The 18,141-nt window shown below is 39.1% G+C and overlaps 1 long non-coding RNA gene across 1 annotated transcript; it reads right to left on the minus strand.

The window, feature by feature from the left end:
* Positions 1-4,049: 4,049 nt before the first annotated feature.
* LOC109417210 (uncharacterized) lies at positions 4,050-13,054 on the minus strand. Its single transcript, XR_002131815.4, has 2 exons — positions 6,851-13,054; positions 4,050-6,775 (listed from the first exon to the last, which is right to left on the minus strand). It is a non-coding gene; the product is annotated as an uncharacterized LOC109417210 (long non-coding RNA).
* Between the last annotated feature and the right edge of the window lie 5,087 nt (positions 13,055-18,141).

An 18,141-nucleotide genomic window follows, 5' to 3' on the forward strand; every position in this document is an offset into this window, starting at 1 on the left:
AAATCGAACCTCTGTGGAGCTCCATCAAACCCTCTAATACGCATTTTAGAAGCTTTTAAATACCTCTGAAAGACTCTAATAGCTCTAATAGCTCAAACCCCTTTAAAGGCCCCTACAATTTCTCTGGAATGCCTCTGAAGCTCACCTGAATGTCCTTGAAATCACCTTAAGCCCGTAACCCTTACGAAGGGGGGAGGGGGTGGGGTAAAAAATTCCCAATTTTAGCGTGACGTACTTAATGAATGCTCCCTAATACGCATTCAAGAAGTTTTGAAATACCTCTGAAAGACTCCAATAGCTCCTAAACAAATTTCAAACCCCTTTGGTGGCCCCTACAATTTCCCTGGAATGCCTCTGAAGCTCACCTGAAAGTCCTTGAAACCGTCTTAACTTTCCGACAGTCGCACAGTCGGACACCACTGTCAGTACCACGCTGATACCGTGTAAAACAAGCAAGCTATTTCAAAGTGTTGCACAAAATACAACAGCGCGACTACTGAAGGGTTAAATTCTTATGGAGCCCCCGAAGCACCCCTGGAACCCCCTGGAATCTCCACCTTTCAGACCCTTCTGAAGCCAGAGCCCCAATTAGGGTTGTGGGGACTAATGAATCTTGCGTTGATTTTCAGGCTCGTTGATCAACGATAACGTTAACGCTGAGCGTTGATTTAACGTTGACGACCGCGTTAATTTTGCGTAAACGATATGCTTTTCTTGACACCGAGTCATCCTTGGCGATAATACATATAGTGCTCGAACTTCTCAGGAAACCTAATCTGTCGATTGGCTTATAATAAAACTCCAGCTGTAAAGGCATAGGTACGTTCCTTCAGTAGAGTTAGAGTATAAAAGCAGTTTTGCAACACACGCTATGTCTGAACCAGCAGATTATGAAAAATGAATGTACATCAGGTTTCTTTTCATCAAACATCAGCATTCAAGCTATATTTTCATTTGCAGAAGGTTTTAAAACATTCTATCGGTGAAAATTTTTCCATACATTTTGTATGGGAGAGAAATTGGCCGAAAATGAGAGTTTCATGCAAATTTGTATGAAAAACAGCTAAAAAAGCGAAAAAATCAAAATTTCCCCGATGAAATATTTTGAAACTTTCTGCATATGACAATATAGCATGAATTCTGACATTCTGTGGAAAGAAACCCGATGTACATTCAATTTTTATAATCTGTTAGTTCAGACATAGCGTGCAACAGTCTGATAAAATTAATTTAGATCATCTACATAATATTTATTATTCGTTTCATTCTTAACTGTTTCGATAGGATTTGTCTACTAATAGGGGTATACTATTTCTCAAAAGTACCATTTATATTGCTCCAAAATAACCAAAATATCAATGAAATTGAAATATGTTCTTCATATGGTGAAATTCTTATAATTTCGAAGCAGCATCAAATAAGGTATAACGAGTTTTGGAGTGAGTCCACCATAAAAACAACTGAATTGTTACCTAATCTACATTTATACGAAGATTTAGCAATGGATGAAGTATTTTGTTTTTTATTAGAATTTACTTAAAATAGCAATTTTAAAGTTGTAATTGATTCGGGGCGAAATGAACACTGGGAATTATGAACGGATGTACGCGCATTGCATACTGTTAGGCGTTTTAGAGAGCTTGGAAAAAAATCAATCCGATTATTTTAGCCTAAAGTTTATTTAATTAGCTTTTATGTTATGCATGCTCGTCTTTTTTTTTTTTATAGAATGAGAAAATCTGCAACAGATACCCAAGAGGTGGTTCCTCGGGTGATGTGGGGATCGACCCACTAAAAACTCATTCTCTCTCTTCCTTACCTTCGCGGTACGCCCGTTAGGGATGACTTCGAGAAGGGGGGACCGTACATGAGTACACTCTAATAGTAAGCGTTAAGTTGTTCACTCTCCCCTGGAGGCTCGGGTCCTGGCTAGTACTTAGACTACCCGTTGAACTCAAGCTCCTGGATGGGGAAGGGGGGCCAACTCAACTAGCTGTTGTTCGGCTCGCCATTTTCTCTGTAGTTCAAGTACGATCCGAGAAACCGTGGAAGTAACGGAGTCCCACTTGTCCGCCCCCATATACATCCTTTCAACAATGTTGTCAGGCGTGATATCTCTACCGCATACCTCCTGCATACTCGACCTTTGCTCCACGAAACGTGGACATTCAAAGAGCACATGCTCCGCGGTCTCGTCGCAGTCTGCACACTCCGGACATGCGGGGGAGCCTGCGTGTCCGAATCTGTGCAGATACCACCTAAAGCACCCATGGCCTGACAGAAATTGAGTCAAGTGAAAATTCACCTCGCCATGGAGCCTACTCGTCCACTTGGACACGCTCGGTATGAGCCTGTGTGTCCATCTACCCTTGCTGGAGGAATCCCATTCGCTTTGCCACTTCAGCATAGACGAGGTTCTGGCGATACGCCTCGCGCCTCTTATGCCGCGTCGCTCGAAGCATTCTTCATCCTCTGCCACCACTAAAGCTATGGGCATCATGCCCGCTAGCACACATATCGCGTCCTTGGAGACCGTGCGGTATGCGCTCACCACCCTAAGGCACATCAGCTTGTGGGTACTCTCAAGTCGCTTCACGTTTCGGTTAACCACTAGCGCCTTCGACCATTGCAACAAACCGCTGAATTGAGATTCAGCTATTTATTGCCAAAACGATATTTTTGCCATTTCTCGGGAATGGGGCGTATGCCACCCTTTTCCCCAATCATTTGCAACAATTTTGCATTTTTCGCTCATGCCGAAATAAGATGATGAACAATGATATCAATTGTTGGGAATATTGAGAACTAGCGACAAAAAGGGAGAGAGTCTGGAGGTCAAGAATGACTCGAGAAAGGGAAACCAACATTTTGGGATCTCGGCTTATATTTTATGGCATAAACATTGGGCATGGGTTTCAACATATGTTGAAGCCCTCTGTGCCTGTATTCTGGGTGACGAAATTCAAGTACATACAGGGTCGTCTTGATGAAATAAACAATTGCCTAGAAATCCGATCGTAAAATGGGTTGAGATGAATGATCGGATTGTTTTTGCAACAAGAAAAAACTTGGAAATGCATAACCTTCCCCGAAAAGAAAGGTAATCACAGACGACGATCATAATTGGATCGTAAAATTATGTTTTGAATCGATCGGACGACCGTCCACACATCCATGCTTAGAAGGCGTGAAAATTCTAACGCATGAGTGATCGTAAAACTGAGACGGGTGACGAAGAAAAGTAATAAACACTATAAATTTATGATCGCCCGGTGCGTTCATGAAAAATCAAGTTCGGGGATGATGATGATTGGTGTGGCCCTTGATGACTCAGCCACTAAGGCAAGAAATTTTGAGATTGAATTCGCGAGTACTTTCGCTCCCCTCAGAATTTTGATATGATCTCACAGATGTGAGAATGTGGATGGGGGATGCTATGATGCATCGGAGATTTAGCCTTTCTGTTTTGTTTTGGGGAGAGTTTTTGGGAGGTCCGAATCTCAGAGGTGAGAATAAATTGGCCTTTCGTTTCTGGAGGCTCAATTAATCTCGCGGATGTGAGATGGCGAAATGGGAGGCATAGGGAAAATTGATCATCCGTGTAGGGAAGAGTTTAGAATTGCTCTCACGGATGTGAGATGCAATGATTAGAAAAGAGCGTAATTAATAATCAATTATGCATGGGGCATCGAGAAATTAATTTCTCTTTGGTCTCGGAGAGAGTCCTGGAGAATTTTTGATCGGATCATAATTATGATCAGGAGAATAAGAGTTGATGGTTAGGAAGAGGGCCCTTATATAAGGCCTAGCAGATCCAAGGATCGGGGTCAGTCAGTTTGTGTTTAGAATTTTTCCATTGTTAATCTTGGAGCTTGAGCTCGACGCCATTTTTGGCTAATCGACTACTCTTGTTATCCATGTTAACGTGGAAAAATTAGTTGAGACCAGTTTGCTTAGGCTTTTCCCATTTAAAACTTGTGAAAAAGTAGTTCAGTTCAGGCAGTTAGTGATTCAGTTTAGTGGTTTAGATAGTCAGTTAGTGTGTTTCATTTGTAGATGTTCATTTCTAATTCAGTGCACTGTGGAAATTAAAATATTTATATTCGGAAAATAAAGTAGTGTAGTTTTAAGAAGTGTTGGAGAATTTTTATAGATGATGACATATCTTTAAGTAAACGCGTTCGGTTGCAATTTTGGAAAGTGATCCGGGGGGGTCCCGTTACAGTTGGTGACAGCGAAAAAGAATTTCAGATTTAGATGAAATTTGGTGCGTCATTTCTGACTGGTGCGAAACTGTGCAAATCAAAGAACTGTTACCGTGCAAATCAAACAGTAGTGCAAATGATTAAAACACGTTAGGATGAAGTATCAGAAGAACTCGTAAAGTGAATGAACTCTTTTAGAACAAACTTTTTCAAAAACCGAGAACATTTTTTCCAAACTCTTCAAGTTGGTTTTAACTTTTATTGGTGTGCAAAACTGTGCAAATTTGGAAACTTGATAGTGCGTGCAAATAAAAAAGTAGTGCGAGCGAATAATCAAAATGATTCAAAGTGGAAATTAGACGAACTGTAAAAGTGGATAACAGCGAACTTTTGGAAAATTGAAAAAAAAAATATATTTCGTTAACACGTTGTTTTTTACTATTTTTGTGCAAAATGGACTGTAGATCAAAAATCTAAAGAATCGAAGAGACATTTGTTTTATTAGTAAGAGAAAATTATTACTGCAAGTGCTTGGAATGCGACAAGAAATAAGTGTCACAATTAACTCTGAATGTTTTTTTTTCTTTTTAGAGTTTAGAAGGAGGGGCTGAGGAAAATATTAAAAGAAATATCTTCATTTTGGTGAGTAATAATTAGTTCCAATTCTCATGAATGATGTTTTAGTAATTTATTCATTTTTATATTTTACTGCATATCAGAAAAAAATCTGCAATCTGCCAATTCATAAATTAAAAACATAAAGTATTTCAAATTCAGATTTTGCAATTTATACAGCAAGCAATTATTGTTTTTCTCTACAATTTCTGCAGCAGTTTAATAACATTTCTCAATGCAATTGGCTTTCCACTGCATTCCAAAATTAGATAGATTTCATGATAAATTGCAGACATTTTTGTATTTCGATGAGTTTTGTGCCAATCAATTTCCTGCCAGAATGCATAACAAACAACTTCATTTAAATCAAAAGGGAAATTCAAACGTTTGTACTTTCCGAGTTCATGATTTAAAAAAAAACAGATATGAGAAATTTTAGCAAAATTTCCAGAAAAAAAAATGAAACAAGGTTACCAGGAATCCCTTAAACGCTACATGAAAAAAAAATGTCGAATTCTTGGAAACAATAAAATCAAGGAACCATCATTTATTTAGATGATATTGTTAATTATTGAAAAATAATGCAGGAATATCATGAAAATTTATGCAAAGTTTTGAAAGCCTTGAAAAATAAAACAAAATAATTTAAATACTTATCATGGGGAATGCAAGAAACCTTGAACAAAAATATTCAAGGAAACTAACATTTTAAACAATTTGCTTCCAATCAAAATTTTATTTTTTTAACAGATCATTGCAATATTATCATATTGTTATCCAGGTTTGATCAGACAAATGTTGCTCCTATTCAATACTCAATATCAACAATATAATAATAAAGAATTTCCACAACGTTGGCAGAACCAGAAGAAAACACAGCACAGCATTTGGCAGATATAAAACGATTCAATGAAAACTGAATTGAAAAAAATCCAAAGGTTAATTAGCATAAGCAAATACGGATACAAATCTAGAGAATGTTGATGTTTAAATAGCGATTTTATTTAGCAGAACTGCATTCAAATAACTGCATGAATGGGTATAAAGACTTTCTGTCAGGTAACGAAATGTCCATACAAAAGAAAAACTTTGGGAAACTATCTTGATTGGATCTAAATAGTCCAATTTGAAATGTTGTAATTTGTTTAACAATTTGAAAGACATCTTGAGGAATATTTTAGGTACTTCAAATTCTCTTATTGCATTCAGAAAAATAAAACCTTTACCACATTTAAACAGGTTATGTCACATTGAAAAAAAAAATTCCATTTTGCCAATTCAGAGAGAATGCTTAGGTGTCAGGAAATAGTGACACAATCTTGAAAGAACTTCACGGTCTTTCGCTAGAAACGCATATTGGAAGCAAAAGAAGCACATTGATTATTTGAAAAATATGAGAAGCAATATTCAATAGTTTGTCAGGCAACGTAATTTTTCATGACAAAAGATAAGATATGGGTAATCATACTGAATGGTTCGAAACGTCCCAATTTTGAATCTGGAATAATGTTTAACACTTAAAAAAATATCTAGCGAAGATAAAATAACTTGGTTTCAACATTTATGAAATTTTAAAGGGAACACCACACTTAAAAGTAATAATAAGGAAGAAAAAACTTACCGTTTATTTTTTTCCTTTTTCGTTCCCTTACTGACACTACCATTGAACACACTAACGTTTAATCGTATCTAAAATTAAAAAAAATGATAACTAAACACAATCAAAGCACTTAGAAATTGATTAGAATGATTGAAATTTATTTTACATAAATTTCTATGTATATGTTTTTTCCCTTGCACTCTGAATCCCCGGCCTTGTTGTACGGGTAGAGATGGATTTCTCTATCCTGGTGATGGTCCACTGCACGGAGCACGCCTGGATCCCATCGCAGGACTTGGTTAACTTCCGAGCATTCTGTAATTTACATGTCCCAAATAAAGACGATGTGACATCCCTAGAAAAAAAAGGGAAAATAAATCAGATTAAAAACAAAAATGAAAACTAATTTTTCTAGCTGAATTACACTTACCATGTTCTTTTCTCCAGTATCCTATAGCACTGCAAGTCGAAAACGGAATGAAGCTGAAATTTGTTTTCTCTTCTTTCGGCTATCACGGATAAGGAAAGAGACGCGACAACGTTTTCGTTTTACTTGCAGATGCACATTTTCTATCGTCACAAGCCACTTACTGTTGTCGCAGCAATTACTGTTGCTGTAGAATTTTTGGGTGTCAATGCCTTCGTGTGCGAAGAGAAGGAGTGAAGAAGTGTGTTTGCAATAAACATAATGGATTTTAATTTGCCAAGGGAAAAAACTTACCACAAACAAGAATAGATTCGCATCTTGTTTTTTTTTTCTCATCATTGATTAGGGATCAATTAGATTATACCTTCAATTCATTGCAAATGTAGGGGTTTAAAAACGAGAACAAATCGAGAAAACAATCGCATAACAAAGTATAAATGATTGGGCTACAACAGTAATGAAATTTTAAAGTTTGTGTAATGTATAGGTAAAAATACATCTGATTGAACTAAATGAAAATCGAAAAAAAATATAAAAGGTTGTTTAAAATGAAGATCATGTGAAATTTCCTCACAATCAACATGGAAATCATGAAAAAAAGGAATAATAACATAAAATAAAACGTTTAAGATATACGGAAACGAGTAATACATGTATTTTTTAAGAATAAGTGCACGGTCGATCGTATTGCTGCTTTTAGCGCGCTATCAATTTGCAGATTTTATTTTTAACAAAAATGATAAAGCAAAGTATCGCTTAATAACATAATAGCGAGTTTCCTAGGTAATAGATTACATCATGGATTACATAGTAATGACAGAGACACTACCAAAATCTTCAAGAAAGACATGAATGAAATAATGAACATTGATGCATGTTTATACCATGGGAAATTTTTTAACGAAAATGAATTAATTACCCCTATTACAAAAAAAAATCGTAACGAAATTCCAGCAGGTCGAGAATGAGCTGAATACTTCTAATTTGAATACGACAAGTCAAAAAAATAAAATAAAATAATAATAAAAAAACACAACGAATAAAGGGACAAATACATACAACCAGAGGCTGATACAGAACCATTAATACAATTAATACAAATTCATATGAACATTATTCGGACCAAGGTGCACCATATCCATTGGATAGAGAAAGATAAAGATAAAAATATACAAAAAAGAGTAAATCTGGCATCGGAAACTAAAAAAAAATATGGCATATTAATTGAAATTACATTGTCGACGAGTCGTCAAATTCTGTACCATTTGGAAAGTTAAAAATCAGGCAATAGTTTTATCTATTTACCTATGTTTGTTTGTAAGAATGAATGATTGGACAAGGTTAGTGCACACCAGAATGAATGTGCAGAATATATTAAACGAGATGTTTGAAAATGAAAAGTATGGAATTGGACAGTTTTGTTTCCCCCACATTGCCAAAGTACAGAGTATCAAAGGTTTGGTAAACCAAGCTACCACCAGGAATGACAATATTCCTAATTCATCAAGGTACTGTATCTTACGATACTAACAAGTTCTTGAATGAATAATAAATAATATGCTTAATAAATATGCCAAGAAATATAAAACATGAAATAAAAAAAAAAACTATGCTAAAGAAAACGGAAAAACGAAAATGGCATGGTTTGGTAAACCTAGCTACCACCAGGAATGACAATATTCCTGATTCATCAAGGTACTGTATCTTACGATACTGAAAAGTTCTTGAATGAATAAGACAATAATAATAAATAAAATGAGCATGCCATGAATCATGAAACATCCACAAATATAAGAAAAATGAGAATAAGTACAAGAATAAACGAAAATGGCAGGGTCTGGTAAACCAAGCTACCACCAGGAATGCAGCATTCCTGATTCATCAAGGTACTGTATCATTGATACACATAGTGCTTGAATGAATAATAAATAAGCCATCAAACAATAATGAATACCTTGGGTCCAGAAATGAAAAAAATAAATAAATAAATCAATGGTCTGGTCTGGTAAACCAAGCTACCGCCAGGAATAGAGACATTCCTGATTCGTCAAGGTACTGTATCCAGCGATACAAAAAAGTTCTTGAATGAATAACATGACCATGAAACGAAAAACAATCAAAAAAGAAAACGTTATGGTAAACAAAGAAAATGAAAAATGGTTCGGTTTGGTATACCCAGCTACCACCAGGAAAAACAAACTTCCTGATTTCATCAAGGTACGGTACTGTAACGGTACGATAAAGTTCTTGAATGAAAAAAAAAGACAGCCAACTATTGCTCCCAAAGATAAGAAGAAGACTGTCGGTCTGTCCTGTTTCAAATATTAAAAAAAAGGAAAAAAGAAAATCATATAAAAATATCATGAATATATAAAATAAGATTTGATTTTAACATGCATCAATGATTCAAATCGATAATTTATGACCAAGTCGATATAAGGAAGAATAAGAATAAAAGTGCTGAAACCAAAAATAAAATCTAATAAACTATTTGTTCATCTACAGAAGAAGACGCATAAAAAAGCATTAATTGAAATTCAGCAGTACAAGCAACAGACACATAAGAGAGAAGGCGAAGAGATGATAGGTCAAATGCGACGGACACAGGATGATGAAGAAGCGATCGTGCAGTTGATGTTTAAGAACGAATGTGGGTAAGAAATCAGCAGACTAATCAACATATATATTTTTTTTCAGGATCAATTGTAAGAGCTAAGTTCTCTTTTACCGAAAAGTACAAAATTAGGAAATATCGTCACATAAAAAATATATATAGGAACGAGGGGATTATTTTTGCGAAATTAATTTTCAAATGTTAAGGTTAAACACTTTTTGATATACTGTGGGTATGTTAAACAAGATTTTTTTTAACAGGAAGGGAAATTGATTTTATTTCCAATAATTGTAAATGTTGGAAAGTTATTATTTTTTTTCCATTTATGCTGGGAGATGAAAATTTCAATTATCATGGGTTTTGTCAATTAAGGGAATTTGTTGGAAAATTTTTCATAATAATTCATCAAAACGTGTGTTCAATAAAAATATATCAATTGTAAAGTGCTCATAATTAATAAGCAAAATAGTCGTTTGAAGCTTTTAGATTAGAAAGAATCAAGAGAAAACATAGGTCATTAGGAAGTGTGAATAATAAGACAATTATTCAAAGGCAACAAGCTAAAACTTCAACTATACAAACATGGATGTATAATAAATGAAAGAAAAATTACCAGAAATCATCAATCAGAGGTCAACGAGCAAGATCGGAACCGTATTAACAGGGATGTACGGTAATTGAAAGAAAAGTTCCAGCATCAACAACGAGTTCATGATTGGCGAGTCGATTAGGTTGGTCAGAAGGGTAAACTGAGCATCAAACATCTAACATCAGAGTCAACGGAGCATATTTTCTACAGTCAAAGAAAATTGTTGCAGAAAGTGTCAATACGCGGATTCCAACCTATTGGGAAGGAAAATGATCACTCATACTTTACAATCAAACCGGTTTATATTTCACAAACACATGAACCATTTCCTATAATACCAATTCTCGGACGAGAAAACATCAAAATTCTTGTAGTAGGCATTTATTAGTGGATGATTCAACAGCAGCATTACTCTCAAGTTGCATTTGCCATTTGCAACAAACAATTTCCACCAAAGAAATAGTCAAAATGTTCTTAGCTGAGCAAGTAACAACAACACAACCAATTAGAGGAAGGATGACATTAAATGCATTATCGACAAATATAACGAACATTTCAGCAGGAAAAAGCCACATTTTCTAGCTGTCGTCATATACGCAAATTTCTACAGCATCCTAAGGCAGCAAGAACCAATTATCAATTTTGATATGCCAAAAAACACAACAAACAAAATACATTTTTTACCACAATGATTTTAAGACTATTAATTGGAATCGAAAGGACAGTATGCGTGAATATCCTGTTTTCAATCGAATAGACAAGTGGGCACAATATACGGAATAACCGGAAAATAAGCAGAAGTTTCAAGAATCACGTATAATTGAAGTGCCAAACAAGAAAAGAATATCGTAACAGGAGAGATCAGCTATTAAGAGAAATCAAAGAAGCAGTATGGGAATCGAATAACAATTGATGATAATCAACGAGAAACATAACAACGCAGCTAGAAGGAAATGCTTGGTTTTCGCCCTAAAGATCCACTGAAAGACTCAGCCATGATCGACAACATCGAGACATCGGGATTCAGCAAACTCAAAAATTTGATATCACAATTCCAAGACGAAGGAGGTAGCAGAATACAGAGTCAACAGTTGCCATTTGAAACACAGGTATGAGTCTAGTTGAACACAAAATATATCAAGAAAAAACAAGAACAATAATCTAATTTTAAAACTTTTGAGGATAAGGCTTAGCTTGAAAATGATCAGCCAGGGACATTACTAAATCAGATTCAATAGAAACAAAATAAGAGCACTATAAAAATAATGGTTATAATCAGAAGGAAAGCAGTATGTAAATCAACTCTTATTCGAAAAAAAAAGATCATAGGTCCAAAAACATGACCAACATTTTAAAAAATTAAGAAATTTTAAGAAATTTCTTAATTTTTTGCGGGAAAAGTAAGGGAATGCAACAAACCGCTGAATTGAGATTCAGCTATTTATTGCCAAAACGATATTTTTGCCATTTCTCGGGAATGGGGCGTATGCCACCCTTTTCCCCAATCATTTGCAACAATTTTGCATTTTTCGCTCATGCCGAAATAAGATGATGAACAATGATATCAATTGTTGGGAATATTGAGAACTAGCGACAAAAAGGGAGAGAGTCTGGAGGTCAAGAATGACTCGAGAAAGGGAAACCAACATTTTGGGATCTCGGCTTATATTTTATGGCATAAACATTGGGCATGGGTTTCAACATATGTTGAAGCCCTCTGTGCCTGTATTCTGGGTGACGAAATTCAAGTACATACAGGGTCGTCTTGATGAAATAAACAATTGCCTAGAAATCCGATCGTAAAATGGGTTGAGATGAATGATCGGATTGTTTTTGCAACAAGAAAAAACTTGGAAATGCATAACCTTCCCCGAAAAGAAAGGTAATCACAGACGACGATCATAATTGGATCGTAAAATTATGTTTTGAATCGATCGGACGACCGTCCACACATCCATGCTTAGAAGGCGTGAAAATTCTAACGCATGAGTGATCGTAAAACTGAGACGGGTGACGAAGAAAAGTAATAAACACTATAAATTTATGATCGCCCGGTGCGTTCATGAAAAATCAAGTTCGGGGATGATGATGATTGGTGTGGCCCTTGATGACTCAGCCACTAAGGCAAGAAATTTTGAGATTGAATTCGCGAGTACTTTCGCTCCCCTCAGAATTTTGATATGATCTCACAGATGTGAGAATGTGGATGGGGGATGCTATGATGCATCGGAGATTTAGCCTTTCTGTTTTGTTTTGGGGAGAGTTTTTGGGAGGTCCGAATCTCAGAGGTGAGAATAAATTGGCCTTTCGTTTCTGGAGGCTCAATTAATCTCGCGGATGTGAGATGGCGAAATGGGAGGCATAGGGAAAATTGATCATCCGTGTAGGGAAGAGTTTAGAATTGCTCTCACGGATGTGAGATGCAATGATTAGAAAAGAGCGTAATTAATAATCAATTATGCATGGGGCATCGAGAAATTAATTTCTCTTTGGTCTCGGAGAGAGTCCTGGAGAATTTTTGATCGGATCATAATTATGATCAGGAGAATAAGAGTTGATGGTTAGGAAGAGGGCCCTTATATAAGGCCTAGCAGATCCAAGGATCGGGGTCAGTCAGTTTGTGTTTAGAATTTTTCCATTGTTAATCTTGGAGCTTGAGCTCGACGCCATTTTTGGCTAATCGACTACTCTTGTTATCCATGTTAACGTGGAAAAATTAGTTGAGACCAGTTTGCTTAGGCTTTTCCCATTTAAAACTTGTGAAAAAGTAGTTCAGTTCAGGCAGTTAGTGATTCAGTTTAGTGGTTTAGATAGTCAGTTAGTGTGTTTCATTTGTAGATGTTCATTTCTAATTCAGTGCACTGTGGAAATTAAAATATTTATATTCGGAAAATAAAGTAGTGTAGTTTTAAGAAGTGTTGGAGAATTTTTATAGATGATGACATATCTTTAAGTAAACGCGTTCGGTTGCAATTTTGGAAAGTGATCCGGGGGGGTCCCGTTACACCATGCAGCGGCGCCATACCGTAGTATGGAGACCGCTACTGCCGCGAGCAGCTTACGCTTACTCGAGACTATTGCCGAGCTGTTTGACATTATCTTTGACAATGCCATTATCGCCATGCTTGCCCTTTTGCAGGCATATTCTACGTGGCTTCCGAATTTCAGCTTATCGTCGATCATGACCCCCAATTGCTTCAGTGAGCGCTTAGAGTTGATCGTGCATCCACCTGTGGTGACCACTGCCTGCTGTTCAGACTTGCGATTGGGTCCCTGGGCAGCAGGGACGGATGTCCTGGGGCCTGACGCACCCCCCCGCTTGCGAGTCAGCCGCGTAGTTGCCGGCTAAGAATAGGACTACTAACCCCAATTCAAGGTGTCAAGCGACCCGTGCCGAGGAATGAGTGATCGAGGGGGTGAAAAAGATGCTCGATCTTTAACGGAGCCTGTGGGGCACCTGGGCACCCCCACAGTAAGCTGTCCCTTACCGCGTTAATGCAGAGCTCTGGCGTGGTGGACATTCTTTCTCGTGCGACTCGTGGGAATTAAATATGAGTACTAACAAACAAATTTAAAAACAAGGTGTAGCAGGTAGTAGTGGTGCGATCAACCCCTTCGCAAGAAGCGGGTTGATGCGGTCTCCAACAAGGAGAAGCGAGGAGTCAGGTGCTGGAAGCTGCTTACGCAGCTCGAGCGTGGGAGCTCCTGTCCACTCCACGGCAAGCCAGCCGGCGGAGGTCATGGACGGAGCATGGTTGCTGAGGGCCATCAGCCAAGTAGCAGGAAAAGGACGGCCCGCATTGGAGGTAGCTGAGCAGCAGCTTGGCAAAATTATCGACTTCGCGACAACCAAGTCGAATATAAGCAAGGACCTGAAAACGGCCTTGCTTCGGCTTAGAGCGACTGTCGATGAGGCCAAGCAGGAGCACGCGGTCGCGTTGCTGGTTGCAGCAGCGGCGGAACCCGCAAAGGAGAAAGCGTCTAAGTTTACACAAACGGAGGCCTTCTCCTTCGCGGGTAGTCCGAAGAAAGTGGAAGCGAATGCTCGCGACAAAAGCGACAAGCATTCGCAGAAGCGAGCGAGGCAGCCGTCAGGTGAGGAGCTGTCTGGCGGCGCCCGCAAGGCCAGGCGTATAATAACCCCGAAAGCCGGTGGTAACGCTGGAAAGTCGGACCCCAGCCAGGGTTCCCGGAAAGCTGGGAAGGGTGGGCCTGAAAAGGCCGGCCCGTCCAGGAATGATGGGAACAAGGGGTTGCGACCAATGGTGGGCCCGCAGCCACAGAGCAGGGCGATCCAAGGAGAGGACCCTCCTTGGACAAAGGTAGAGCGGAAGAGGAAGAAGAAGGGGAATCCGCAGGCAGAAGTGCAGGTCGCCAAGCCAAGGCGTAGGAAGGCAGGTGCCAGGCGCGAAAAAGGTGACGCTATCGTCATCAAGACCGAACAGTCGAAATACTCGGACGTCTTGAAGGCGATGAGGTGCGACGCCAAGCTCGAGGGTCTTGGAGCCGACGTACGCAGTATCAGACGTACTCGTACGGGCGAAATGATCCTGGAGCTTAAGCGCGAGAAGGATCACAAGGGCGCCGCCTACAAGAGGCTGGCAGAAGAGGTCCTTGGTGATGGAGTGGAGGTGAGGGCTCTTACGCATGAGGCGACTCTGAAGGTCAAAGACCTAGACGAGATCACCGAAGCGGAAGAGCTCGTCACGGCACTGCGGCAACAGTGCGATGTTCAGGTGGCCGCCACAGCCGTCAGGCTGCGGAAGGGGCCAGCAGGGACACAGATAGCTCTGGTTCAGCTACCTGTGGCGGATGTTAAAAAGTCCGTTAAAGTAGGGAGTATTAAGGTGGGCTGGTGTGTATGTCCACGAGCCACCTGAGGTTTGCTTCAGGTGTCTGGAACCAGGACACAAGTCGTGGGACTGCAAAGGCCCCGACAGGCGCAAACTGTGTAGGCGATGCGGCGCTGAAGGTCATAAGGCCCAAAGCTGCACGAGTCCGCCCATCTGCATGATCTGTACCGGGAAAACCTCGAAAAACAGACATGCGATGGGTGGTCCAGGGTGCCCGGCCTTTAAGAAAGCCGCAGTGAGCAACAAATCACAGTGCAGGTAACCCAGCTGAACCTGAACCACTGTGATGCGGCTCAGCAACTGCTTTGTCAGGCGGTTTCTGAGTGGGAGACGGATATCGCCATCATTTCGGACCCATACCGAGTACCCGCTGGCAACGGCAACTGGGCCTCGGATGGGACCAGGAAAATGGCGGCGATATGGACGACGGGTAAATACCCCGTGCAGGAGTTGGTGTCTACTACATATGAGGGCTTCGTGGTCGCCAAAGTAAACGGGGTCTTCTTCTGTAGCTGTTATGCGCCTCCGCGGTGGCCGATCGAGCGGTTCACGCAAATGCTGGACCGTTTAACGACCGTGCTAACAGGGCGAAGGCCGGTGGTAATAGCGGGTGACTTTAATGCCTGGGCTGTGGAATGGGGAAGCCGTTTCACGAACCAGCGGGGTCAGATCCTGCTAGAAACACTGGCCATCTTAGATGTCGACTTGGCTAACGTCGGTACCAAGAGTACCTATAGTCGAAATGGAGCGGAGTCAATTATTGACGTGACCTTTTGTAGTCCTGGCCTAACAAGTAGTCCGAACTGGAGAGTAGATGATGGCTACACTCACAGCGACCACCTGGCGGTTCGCTACAGTATCGACTACAACAACAGCAGACAGCGGATAGAAGAAGAGGCGGCTAGGCCAAGGCCAAGCCCTCGTAGGTGGAAGACATCATACTTCGACGAAGAGGTATTTAGGGAAGCGCTCCGCCGTGAGCGAAGCGTACTCGGTTTAGACGGCGACGAGCTGGTAGCGGTGCTCTCACGTGCGTGTGATGCGACCATGCCTAGGAGAGTCCACCCTAGAAATGGGAGGCCACCGGCTTACTGGTGGACCGACGCGATTGCGGACCTGCGCCGCGCCTGCCTACGGGCTAGGCGGCGGATGCAGCGAGCACGATCAGAAGAAGAGCGAAACGAACGGCGGGTGGTGTTCGCCGCTGCAAAAGCCGCGCTCAAGACCGAGATAAGAGCAAGCAAAAAGGCCTGCTGAGGCATGTCGGACTTCGGATACAGAGATATATCTTCACAACGCGACTACTCGGTGTGGAGTTACGAATAGGAATGAATTTTATTTTACTTGACACTTAAGAACTAAGTTTTGAGTACAGCAGAAAATAGGAAGTAGGTAGGTTAAACAAGAATGGCAGAACGACGCGCTAGAGTTGTTTGGTAAACTACTCGAGTCTTGCATATGCGTGTAATTTATTGCGCGCATATGGAAGCACTTTAAGAAGGTTATGGAAACAAGGAAAAGGTTTCGTTACTGACTGCATGTTTTGGTAGGCAAAGAATTTGGATGGAGGTTTCGGTTTTTTTGTGTCACGCTGAGAAAGTGTTTAATTTATGACGGAAAGTTATATTGTTTTATGATAAAGTCCGAGAAATGTTGAAACGAGATTTATGAGATTTGTGGGAGAACTGTGCCACGACACCTCCCTCCTTAGGAAGAATGGTGTAACCATTCTAAATTTTGAGACAAATTATAGGCTTTATGCGGTCGTTTTAGCATTCTGTTATTCTTGATTTTTCAGGATTTTTGCTTAATTAATCTTGTTCGATGGACTTTCAAAATATTAGCAGTTGTTTGATGTTTTATAGTAGCATTTGATTCATCTAGATCTATTATTATATAGGGACCATCTTGTACAATATCTAATTTTCTTCTATTTTCCAATTTTAAATACACTTTATCTCCAATGCTCAATTTTGTTGGTGTTACATCTTTATTTGCTTCTTCTGTTCTTGATAGTTTGACATTCTCGATTTTTCTTAGGATTTCATTGTGTATAAGCTGTAGTTTATATCTTATTTCATTTACGTATGAGTCGTGGTTATAAATAGGAGTGATTTGGTCTAGATTTATCTGATCAAATGTATTTACGGGCTTTCCAAATACTATTTCAAAAGGGCTGTAATTGTGTTCCGAGTTGGGAGTAGTATTATAACTAAAACAGTAAAAAGATAACCATTCATCCCAATTATCTTTAAGATCGTTGACAAAGATTCTCAGATATTCGTTTAAACATCTGTGATTCCTTTCCAACGCTCCCAAAGTTTGTGGGTGATATGCTGTTGCTAGAATGCGATCGATATTGAGCAGTTTACAAACTGATTCAAAGATACCTTTGTACTCTGTACCTTGATCTGTTCGAATTGCTTTCATTGGTCCGTATATCAAAATACATCCTTCCACTACTGCTCTGGCAATCGTGTCAGCTGATTTATCCGGAACAGGTATAGCTATGACGTATTTACTCAGATCGCATTGTATAGTAACTGCGTATCTGTTTCCTTTGCTACTCATTGTGAATGGTCCAATCGTATCTATTGCAACTATGTCGAATGATTTGCATGGAGTTGAAGTTTTTATCATTTTACTTTGAACCGACGAAAAATGTTTGTTCCTTTTACAAATTTCGCAGGATTTGACATATTTAGTAACTAAATATTTCATATTTGACCAAATATATAAATTTTTCAATTTTTTGTACAATCGGTTAATACCAACATGACCTCCGATTGGTGTACTATGGTAATGTTGTAAAATAGCTTGAATTTCGTTTGGGTTGTTTATTTTTCTAGGAGGATGATAAATGATAATTTTAATATTTTTCAAAACTTGATTTCCTATTGTTTTGAAATCATTGATACTTATATAATTAAATATGGTATCGCTAGTCGAAATAGCAATACACTCATTTTCGATTTTATTTTGTTTCATTAATTGTAGGGTACCCTTTTCAATCAGCTTAAATATTTCTGGCAAGTTAACATTGTTAATTGTGAGACCTAACGCTAGAGTTAGACTCGTTTTGAAATTTTTTTCGAGAAGAATTGCCATAGTTGATTTATTTTTATTTTGATGTAATGAAAATTGCAATTTTTTTTGTTTATGTATTTGTTCATTGCTAACTGCTTCATACACGTGGAGTTGATCAGGCTCCGGTACTCTGCTTTGTATGTTATTGTTG

Source organism: Aedes albopictus, chromosome 2 (genome assembly GCF_035046485.1).
Source record: "Aedes albopictus strain Foshan chromosome 2, AalbF5, whole genome shotgun sequence".
Lineage (NCBI taxonomy): Eukaryota > Metazoa > Arthropoda > Insecta > Diptera > Culicidae > Aedes > Aedes albopictus.